Consider the following 12,154-nt stretch of genomic DNA (forward strand, 5'->3'; position numbering starts at 1 on the left):
GCTCACATACACAAAGATATAGTATTTTTTTTAAGAAGATAATGTTCTTAGAATTGTGTTTTTCTCATTATCTGCTAAATACTTGTTTAAAATAATGCAGGAAATAATACGGAGATATAAAAGGTGGTAATCATTAATACCAGTTTGAACAAGGCATGGTCTTTCCCTCACACTACTTAGAATCTGTCACATTGAATATTTAGGCAGTAAATATTTTATATTATGTTGCTGTTGTATTTTTTTTTAAAACATGGTGATCTTATTGTGTCCATTTATTCTATTCCATTTATATTCTCGAGGTTCTGAACTTTCCTTTTTTTCCTAAAGTGTGAGGGTATGAATTCTAGTACAACTAATATCTTATTTGCAATCAGATTTTTTTGTTGTTACATTATTTTCTGCATCATTTGATGAACCAAACTACATTTTCCTATATTCCTATTAAACTATTTGATGATGCTTTTTATTTTGTTGTATAATTGGGTGAGCAATCATGTGATAAACATAAGTTTGGTATGAAATCAAAGAAGAAATGTTAAAAACAATGAATATATTTTCAGAAAAGTTTCTAAGATGTTAAATTTTAGAATGGATTATAGAAAAAATATTACTTCTTTGTAGACTTTATGACTAAAAAGATAAAACTCTGAAAGACTTGATTTATGTTTCATTTTATAACCTAGCATTATGCTTTTTGAAATGTGTATAAAATGTGGAAAGTTGTGTGTTCGGCTAAATTAAAAATGACTATGGGAGTCAAAAGGTAAAAAGAAAAAAAATATATATATATCCCCTCAAAAAAAATTTGCAAGCCAACCAGAGAAGGTGGAGCTTTGTGTTCTGGGTACACAGGAAAAAAAATAAATAAATAAAAGTAAACATACCAGGTGGTGGGGTTATGGACATTGGAGAAGGTATATGCTGTGTAGGTGCTGTAAGTGTGTAGACTTGGCGATTCATAGACTTGTACCCCTGGGGCTAATAATACACTATATGTTTATAAAAAAATAAAAAAAATATTAAAAAAAACCCCACCCCCCCCCCACACACACAAAAGTAAACATACCAGAGACAGTGCAGGATTTCCCCAAGCAATAGGTTCTAATATAAAATTACCACACATAGATTTTGTAATTCAACTCAGAAAACTGTTTTTTTCAGGAGCCAAGAAAATAGAGTTCAGTATCAAGAATCATCCTAAAGCAAGGATAACACCTAGGATATACACTGATGTGTGTTTCTCTATGTGTGTGTGTGCTTGAGTTTTCCTGTCAAAATACAGAAAGCAGTACAAGCAAATTATAAGACTGACTTGCCTCCTAAAATTTGCCAAAAAAAAAAAAAAAAAAAGAAAGGAAGAAAGAAAGAAAATGAAAACGATTGGTTACATTTAAAGGTTCAATTAAAAAGAAATAGTACCCGACGCACTGGATTAGTGCTGAACTAATTTTAACAATAGTGATGATGACTATTAGTATTATTCCCTACAGGGTTTAGCTTGAGACTTAAATGTCCTTTTTGATCATTCTGTCTAGAGCCTACAGCATACACCTGATGGGCAAGAGTGGCTGCAAACTGACAGGAGCTAGTCTGGAAAGACCAAATTATGGTGAAGTTGGTTGAAATAGAAAGAAGTAGATGGACTTGAGAGATACTACAGAGATAATATCAACAAGGCCTAACTAATAATGAATTAGATATGGGAGGGTGGCGTTGTCAGAAGCCTTAAAATGACATGTGACTATGGAATAAATCCTTATTTTGCTTTTCTGCTCTCCCTGACACCCTCCCCTCATTTTTCCCCACTGTGATACCCCTTTCCTTTCTTCTCATAATAAAGAAACATCAGAAAAAATGAAAACAGGACCAAAAGGAAGTGACAAGTATAAGAACATGAACTATTTGGTAATGTGTAGCAAAAACAAGAGATGGCTTTTACCTGGACTTTGGCATTTTGGTACCAGTATGTGAAGAACCCATTACATGATTGGGTGAGGGGAAGAGGTGTGAGACAAAGGAGGAAGGAAAATTAAATAGAATTAAAATGTCTGAATTGATTTTAAAAATAAGTGAAGAGCATAAGCAAATGGGTTTTTATTTTTAATGCTTGTAATGAAGGTGGGGGTGGGAGAAATCAGGACCATTATGGCTACACAGAGTACAATCTGGGGCCATGAACTAAGTAATGTGGAAGAGGGAAATATTCTGGGCATGGAGTCAGGAGATAGGGTTTGTAGCCCTGGCTTTACCACCAATGATCACTTGAGCCTATGCGCAAGGATTCTGTGAGATAGTACTTGTGTTCATGGGCTCTGTGAAGTTGTGGGGAGCTGTAAGGATAACAAAACAACAAAACAACAACAACAACAACAAAAAGAGTATGATCCAAACTGGGGTTCTGTTGCTTTTAGTTGGGGAAAGGTTTTAGAAGACACATGGGAAATGACATAGGTAAATCAGATACTTTTAAGTGCTTTAGATTTAGTATTATCCTTTTAAAATTACACAAGACAATCCTCCGCACCATTTGATATTTTATAAAGAATCTGTCTAGAATTCTTCCATTTATAGGCACATAAAATAATGTGCAACGTATCTTAAATATGTAGGTATTTGTTTACGTGTGAACGCATACCTCCCATCCGTACAAATTTACCTGATCCTGCCAGCTAAGGAATGTGATACCTTACTTTGGTCGTGCCAACCCAACTTAGGTATGTCTCAGGAACATTTTCAATAATCAAAGGAATTCTTAAATCATTCATTCAACAAATATTTATAAAGCACCTATTCAGGCTTTATGCCAGATGCTGAACCTACAGAAATGAAAATGAAGAAAGAAAACACATATGTCTCCAGCTTTAAAGAACTCAAAATCCAGAAGGAAAGCATTGTACAAATATTTACGAGTATACTAAGTCAACAGAAATTTAGTATTATAGAGGCATGAAACAGGCCGACCAAATTTAGTCAAAATATCTTATTTCTGCATCATCAGTCATTGGCTGAATGGCTAAATTACTCCTAAGACACTCTGGATTTCTGCACATTGGGAAAAATGGGGTTAGTAGCCCAAGGAAGGTTTTCTTAAGAGATGAAGGTGTGGGTCATTGGACACAGAAGTGCAAGGAGCCTGGAAAAGGACACAAACAAAATCATAAAAGCAGGGGTGTCAAGGGATCTGAGTAGAGCACTGACAGTGTCTGCTACAGGCATCAAATAGAGTTTTGATTTGTATCTTTTTATATGGGTTACATAAATGGGTGGTCATTTCATTTGCTGATGGAGGGAAAATAGGAGAAGAAAATAGGTTGGGCAAAAAATATGGGGGTGAGATAATGAACAAACTTTTAGACTGGTTAAGTTTGAAGAATCTGTGATTCACTATTTAAAAATGTTCAGTAAGCAGTTGATTTTGAATATTTAAGTCTAACGCTTAAGAGAGAAAAAGAGAAGTCTGGTGTAGAGATGCAAATTTCAGAGTTGTTCTGTAAAGATAGCAATTGAAACCTGGGAAATAAATTGTCTAGGGAGGATGACTCAGATGAAATAAGAAATAGGCCCACAAAAATCTCTAACTAATCCCAATATTTAATAGTCAGGAAAAGAAATTACAAAGGAGATTGGGAAGGAGTAGCAGAGAACAAGGACAACCAGAGGAGCCTGGGCTCAGAGAAAGTTAGGAAACAGAATCTAAACTATGCTGGATTCCAAAAGAAATATGGACTTAAAATTATTCACTGAACTTAGTGATAGTATGTATTATTTTGGACCCTACTGAGTATAGCTGGAGGACAGGTGATGATGTTTAGAAGAAGGTGATGAGTAAGAGAAGAAAATATCAATAATTAGAGTATATTGAGGAATAAGAGGTAATAAAATAAAAAAATGAAACCCATACTCTGATACAAATGATATACAGATTAAAAATATGTACCTTAGGACAAAAAAATTGCTTCAAATGGAGTAAAATCTACAGATACACTTTAACTAAGAGAAACTAAGGCAGAGTTACTGAACTCATCCTGGTCTTGGTCCAGATAATACCTTCCTTTTGTTATTTTTACATCTCAAAATACAGATTATATTTCTGCCATCCACCATACCCCACTTTCTGGAATCACTAGAAGTAATGCTAATCATACAAATTACATGTTTTCCTAATTACAGTTTTTAGCACTATACTACTAGACTTTCTGCTTCTACTTAATGGCACTGCTAACATATGCTTTTCTCTTGTTCTTATATCTATTTATGTTCCTAATTATATTGTAAATATCCAAGACAATGGGAACTGAAAATTGAAGCTGTTCTTTCTTACAGGGGTTATTTTAAGTACAAACACTCCCTTCTGCATGGTAAAAGAAGAGTCCTACAAGGTGTGGAAGGATGCTCTAGTTTTCTATAAACTTAGGTAAAGAACACAAAAACAAAAACTTCTGTGTAGAGTACAACCTGAAAAACTTACATATTCCAATTCCAAATGCTCCCTTTTTTTAAACCAGGTTTTTTTTTTTTTAAAGATTTTATTTATTTGAGAGAAAGAGAAAATGAGAGAGAGCGTGAGAAGGGAGAGGCAGACTCTCTGCCGAGCAGGGAGCCCAATGTGGGACTCGATTCTGAGACTCCAGGACCATGATCTGAGCCGAAGGAAGTTGCCCAACCAACTGAGCCACCTGCACGCCCCTTCAAATGCCCTTTTTTAATGACAAATTTTATGAATCACATTCACAGATACTTTCCCTACAAAGGAATAATCAGTACTCAAGAAAGTGACATTCGTCTGAAAACTCTGAATTTACTTTTTTTATGGTTTTGTTTTAGTTTTGGAGAGCAATTACTTTAATATTTAAGAGTTAATTTCTTTTTTTAAGAGATATAATTGTCACTTAACATTATATTCATTTCAGGCATATCTAATGATTTGATATATTTACACATATTGCAAAATGATCACCACCATAAGTTAACATCTGTCACCACACATAATTAAAAATTGTATTTTTTCTTGTGATAACTTTGAAGACCTACTCTTTCAGCAACTTTCAAAGACACAATGCAGTGTTATTAGCTCTAGTCGTCATGCTATACATTATATCCCCATGACTTACTTATTTTATAATTGAAATTTATACCTTTTGACACTCTATACCCATTTTACCCTTGGTTTTTAATGATAAAATGTCCTTCAATGAAGATGACATAAGTTTAAATGTATTTCTGTTGAGTGGCTGCCATCTTGTGCCTAACATTTAGGACAAAGTGGGAAAGAAACACTGTTGGCAGGAAGCAACCCTCAAACGGGATGGTTCAATTCAAAATCAGCACTGAACTTACGAAAAGTTGAGATAGATCAGAGGTAATCACAACAATTACCATTAATATCCAATATCCCCAAAGACAACAAATAGGAATAAAAGAGAATTTTATTAATATAGGAATTTTTAAAGTGGGGTATCTGGGTGGTGCAGGTGGTTAAGTGTCTGACTGATTATTGGTTTTGGTTCAGGTTGTGGTCTCGGATTCATGGGATCCAGTCCCCAATCAGGCTCCATGTCAGCAGGGAATGTCATTACACGAATGAGGTATTATTTAGTTACAAAAAAGGCAACACTTCCAATATTTTAATTTTTTTTTTTAAGATTTTATTTATTTATTTGACAGAGAGAGACCACAAGCAGACAGAGAGGCAGGCAGAGAGAGAGAGGAGGAAGCAGACTCCCCGCTGAGCAGAGAGCCCGATGCAGGACTCGATCCCAGGACCCTGAGATCATGACCTGAGCCGAAGGCAGTGGCTTAACCCACTGAGCCACCCAGGCGCCCCAATATTTTAATTTTTATTAAAAATTTTATTTATTTGAGAGAGGAAAGAGCACAAGCGCACAAGTGGGGGGGCAAGGGGAGAGGGAAAAGCAAGTTCCAAACTGAGTAGGGAGCCCCACATGAGGCCTGATCCCAGAATCCCGGGATCATGACCTGAGTCCAAGGCAGATGCTTAACTGACTTAGCCACCCAGGTGCCCCAAGGTAACACTTTTTAAACCAATCTATTTTGAGGGAGGGGGCCCTGCCCTTATTCTCTGTAGTACTGTAGTACATTTATACAGTTAATAGCATCCCCTCCTTTCTTTTCCTGTTCTCTTTTTCACTTTCTGCTTTCTTCATTCCCTGCCTCAATCTTCTTTCCATCTTTCTCTCTTTATTTCATTTTTTATTTTCAACATCATCTTCTTCACTATTCATATCTGCTCATTTCTTGGTATCTTTACAATATTTAAGGCTCCTATCCTGAGCTGACGAATATATGACTGTGACAATTCCTATGGACTTATGGGCCACTCCACAGCTGAGTAAAGGTTTTTTCTTTTTTTCTAAAAACAATGTACTGGCAATCTGGCAATAGTGATGAAAATCACAATACAGCAATATTATAAGGATAATTTTTTTTTTTAGTGTTATCATGAGAAACTAACAGAATGCTAAAAATACCATTAGAGTGCTGCCTTTCCAGACCACTGAGTAGGTAGTCATGTTGACAGAGATAAAAAACTGTTTGACTAATATCTACTCCTTCATGTAGAAGATCAAAAGTCTCCCTTTGGTGAAACTTATTAAGTATTTTGGGCTAGTAGACTGTATTGAGAATTTTTTTCTGTTAGTTTTAGTTATATTCCTCTTTCTCAAAAGAACATTTGCTACATAATAATAATAATAAAGATTAACATAGTCAACAATTATTAAGCATTTTCTATGTGTCAACAATTAAATGCTTTTCATAAATGTTATTAAAAGCAAAAATATCCCACAAATGCTTATGCAAAGTTAAAGAAAATTTTTTCTTAAAATTACAAGAGTATATAGTAAAATTTATTCTAAGTAGAAAATGGCTATGCTTACAGATTTTTAGTAAGTGTAATCAATTATCCAAGAGAGCCTTAAGAGACAATAAAATTCCCTTGATCAGGTTCAAGACCTCGTTTTTCTATTCAAAAAGCATCATTATAACTTTACTTAGGTTCCATTGTGGCAGGCTACCAGTCTAATCTAAGCATTGAGTGTTTGTGTAAAGTATTCCCTTATTTGATATTAACGGAGTAAAGAGGACCTATTGTACTGATGGTAGGGACTGATCTATGCACTCTATTCTTGGATTTAATTCCGGAGTGCTATGTAAACCAAGTTGTCTGATCTGACCATCATTAGGGCAAAAATATTACTATGAATGAGTTTCACAAAATGCTGTGATAGTAAAACAATGTCAAATAGTAATACAAGAGTTAAGGATTCCAACTATATTTTGGTTGGATTATACATTATTAGGAAATTATTTAAATTTAACATGAGAAAGTATATTTCTCCTAGAAGAATGAAATAAAAGAAAATGAAAATTTTTGTGTTTTAGCATAACATAAATTCCTGTTTTATTTTTATTTTAACAGCATTTAAATTATCATCTTAAAAAGACTGAGCGAATTATCCTTTTCAAGAAGCATTACCAGTGACCACCATAGCAATGATAAAATTAAGTTTTAGAAACACAGAGTTTCTTTCAACAGTCACTCAAGGCACATGCGGATTTTGAGATCTTCATGTTGGAAAGATTGGTCTGACCATCTAGCATCTGCTGATCTGACTTCTGCATCCATCCCCTCTTGTTCTAAGACCAGAACCAAAGTTTTCTTTTGAGAAACCATTTTTCTCTATCCTCAGTCATGTACTCTGGGGAAAACTTATTTATTTGTACATTCACTCATTGAAAAATTATTACTTGAGTGACATATATGGGCCAGGCACCATTCCAGAATCACAAAATATAGAAATAAACATCAGACCAAAAAAAAAAAAAAAAGAAAGAAAGAAAGAAAGAAAAGAAAGAAAAGAAAAACCAATAGTTTCAATAGTTTTACCTAAGGACGATAAAAGTTTGTAAAGCAAAAGGTAATATTTATGAGAGCTTAAGTTTGTAAAGCAAAAGGTAATATTTATGAGAGCTTATCAGTTAAAGGAAAGGTCTTCATTCAATTTAAAAGTGTGGAGATGTGAACTCTGGAGCTTCTAGCAGGCATCTTACCCCCATGGGGTAGTCAGCTCAGTAATAAAGCCAAAAGAGTAGATGAAAGAGCTAAAGAGTCAGATGAAAACAAACAAATAAAAATGTTATGGCATTTTTGAGATTTGGGAGTAAGCCACGCTTGAAGTTAGAACTATCACTGAAGTAATCTGAGCCAGTAATTTCATGTTTAGGCCATTAAAAATTAGGTTTCTAATACATGCAATGGAAAGAATTTTAATTGATACACTGAGATTTTCAAAATTCCAAGATAAAGATGAAAATATTCATCAATAATTTCCTTATTAATGTTTAAGAGTTTCTGACAAAAATTGATCCATGCTAACATTATTTACATTAATGTCAATAATAATTTAAAAATGTTATGCATTTAATTAACAGTGACCTATTCAAAAGTCTACAATATTTTCTTTCCATTTTTCACATGTCAAAATTATGTGAATAGCATTATTGATGATTTATAAGCAACAGGTATAATTAGTAAGACTAGAATTTAACCCCTCAAAATTATAATAACATGTTGTGTTTAAATTCTTACTAGATCGCACAATTCCTGATTTTTCATTATAAATATATGGCTTGGTTTGCCAAAATTTGAAGCTTTTAGACCTTCAAAAATCCTCAATCTCTTCATGTCTTTATAACTAAAATAGAGCTAGATTCAAACTACCTCTGTCATACTGATGCCCAAATTACTCTCAATAAAGGTGAATTTGTTAAACCCTTAATTTAATGTTGATTTCTACAATTCTCTGGGCTGTCTATAGTCTTTAGGCCCCATCCAATCCCATTCAGATGCAAACCAAATCTAGCCAAATATTCAAGAGCATAGTCTGTCTGACATACCTAAGACATCTATTGTGATCTACTTAAAATTAAACTTTGTACAGACTTTTCAAGCTCTCATATATTTCACTATTTCTTCCTCCCAACATGGAATCATGTGCCACTTTATATTTAAAACTCTGCTGACCTTCATGTCTCTAATTGAAAATTGTAGACTTTGGAAAATGAAATAGACATAAAGCGGGACCAGTGGTGAAATCGTGGTTACGAAATTTTCTGACATACTGTTGTTTCCATTTACAACATAAGGTTCATTGAATAAACGTTCTGAATGCTTACCATAATATTTGCATCTTGCTTATAACAAATTGCTAACCGGTAAGTTTATGGGGTAACATATGGGTCTCAGTTCTTTAGTTGGCGGCAGTTAAACAAATCCTACATTTTTGCACACAAATAAATGCTTGAGAAAGAAACTACCCATTTTATGTAATCATATGTCCATTTGGATGTAGGTCAGGAAGGACTTGCTAGTATGCTAGCAGCCATAAAAAACCTGCCCCATGCTAATTACTATTTAGTTGCAGGGGTTGGTTCAGCTAGCTATGCATATGTTATGGGCCATATGTACAAACCTTTCCATTTGTAGAGAGGCCAGATGGGCCCTCCCTAAGTATGAACCTTCCCTGCTACATGGATTAACTATGAAAGGTTTAAATTGCTTGCTTTTGTTTTTTATGAAATGATTCACTCTAGAGCTCATATTTTTTATAGTTATTAGGGACTTTTAATTCAGAAGGAGTAGCAAACCCTATTTGTTCATGCACATTTCTGTAAATGGCCCATCACTTTCACTCTGCAGTACACATGAAACCATCATTCTTATTATTTTACAGATTTTTTTTCTTTTTCACATGGATTATATTTTAGCTTGTTCAAACTGGGTCCCATGAAAGTGAGTCATATATACTGATTATTTGTATTTACTGTATCAAACAGAATATAAGTATATAGGGGTTTGTTGCCTTCAAACACAGTAATTTGTAATTAAAGTTAATTTCTGTGGAAGAGTAAAACATTGAAACTTCTATAAAAACAGAATTTATAAGCTATTGTTGGAGATGACTTATGTGGGAAAACATTTCAGACACCCAAATAATTTTTATTTTTTGAAGCAAAAATTATGCTCAATATAAGTTATCCCATGGCAAAATCAACATGAGGAGTATAACTCCTTCACTTACTCCTTGCCATTATATTTGTGATAGATATCATATAAAATATTTTGAATTGTTTTTCAAAAATTTATATCAAACTATTATTCTTAATTAGTGTTTAGTGAAACCTAAATTTGATATTGTTCTTATAGTCATTTGGTTTATTATTGACTACATCTGAAAGCTTATAATTAAATTCCAAGGGTGTGCTATACTATGTAATTATTGAAATGTCAACATCCTTGGAATCTTTCATATTGTATATCCTAGCAGAAAACTGATGTAATTTAAAATGTTTCTATAGGGAAAGCAGTTAAGTAAGCCAACAATCATATCCAAAGTAATTCACCAAGCTAAAGAAAATAAAACCCTAACTTTAAAATTAGTTAAAATTTGTATGTTTACCAAAATTCAGCCATCAAGTTTCTGAATTGTCAGATGTAATAATTCACTATTACTCACTACATATTTTCATATTTGGTTCAAGAAATATAAATCAGAATTCATTAATTTTGATAGTTACAAAGAACCTTATTGATGGAATCAGGGTATAAAACTTACAGGTTTCAAAAAAGCATGTAGAAATACAGACACTAGAAAAATTAAAAAGAAGTGAGAAGAGGGAACTCCAAAATTAATAAGATAAATTTAGAAACTTTAATAATTGTGTAGTAACCTGTTTTGGGAGTGGAACTGCCTTGCCTTTAATGAACCATGTATCTTTTTGACAGTATTTTCTATCCTTTATGGCAAGGTTACTGTTTTTTAATCATTATTTTAGAGAACAAGTTAGTGAAATACCAAAAACTTCTATAACTAATTAAGTTTTGCTTTAAGAAGGAAAAAAAAAAGCAACATGTGGTTCATAAGTCAGTTATAGAAAATTCTGTTTAAAAATAACAACTCCTTTTTGTACTATTATGAAAGTTCCCTTATTGATAAATCTATCTATAATTAGCTAAGTCTGATTATGAAGTTATCATTGTAAATTCTATATTTATGTATCATTTTGATGAAGAAAATTTTTAATTTCTTACATAATACATAATAATTTTAATGTAATATATTTAATTTTATCAGTACTTTCATAATTTATGATTAAAACTGGAAAATTATTTAGTTTTTTCTTTTTTTGAAGATTTTATTTATTTATTTGTTAGAGAGAATGAGTACAGGCAGAGGCAGAGGGAGAAGCAGGCTCCCTGCTGAGCAAGGAGCCCAATGTGGGAATCGATTCCAGGACACTGGAATCATGACCTGAGCTGAAGGCAGCTGCTTAACCAACTGAGCCACCCAGGCGTCCCTATTTAGGTTTTCTATTATTTTATTAAGCCATATGAAACAGGAGGAATATTTTACACAAATAATTTTTGAATCATCATATTATACTATCTTGAAGATAATAATAACCAGAATTCATCTAACAAAATGTTTCTCAACCTCAGTACTATTCACATTTGGGGCCAGTAATTTGTTGTTGTAGGGGGCCATCCTGCACATTATAGGATGTTTAGTAGCATCTTGGTCTCTAACCACTAGATGCCAGTAGTACCTCCCCAGTTGTTACACCCCAAAATCTCCACACATTGATCTGTTTCTCCTGGAGTGCAAAATCATTCCAAGTTGAGGACCACTAACCTACCAATGACTATTGCTAAACAAAATTTTGTCTGTTTTATGTTAAAAGAGAGAAGCGAATGAGAGTAATTAAATCTTCAATTATTTTTTACAAAATATAAATAAATATCCATTGTATCTTCTATTTTTATAATTCAACAGAAAGTAACATGAGAATTTCTACTTATTATACTTTCTTAGGTAAACAAAGTTCTAAAATCATTAAAAAGGCAAAAACAAGTCACATTCATCATACTTATACTTGCTAAAACACAAAGAAATTTTTAAAAAAGCACAATGACACTGGCAGAAAATGAAATTAATGAAAATAATATTCAAATTGTAATATATGAGCTCTTTTACCATAATATTTTAATACGATTAAAACTACATAAGCACACCCTGTGAAATAAGTAATGGAATGAAGACAGTGAAAATCAAACAAACAAGAAAACATAAGATCA

The sequence above is a fragment of the Mustela nivalis genome, assembly GCF_964662115.1.
Source record: "Mustela nivalis genome assembly, chromosome: 7".
NCBI classification, from domain to species: domain Eukaryota; kingdom Metazoa; phylum Chordata; class Mammalia; order Carnivora; family Mustelidae; genus Mustela; species Mustela nivalis.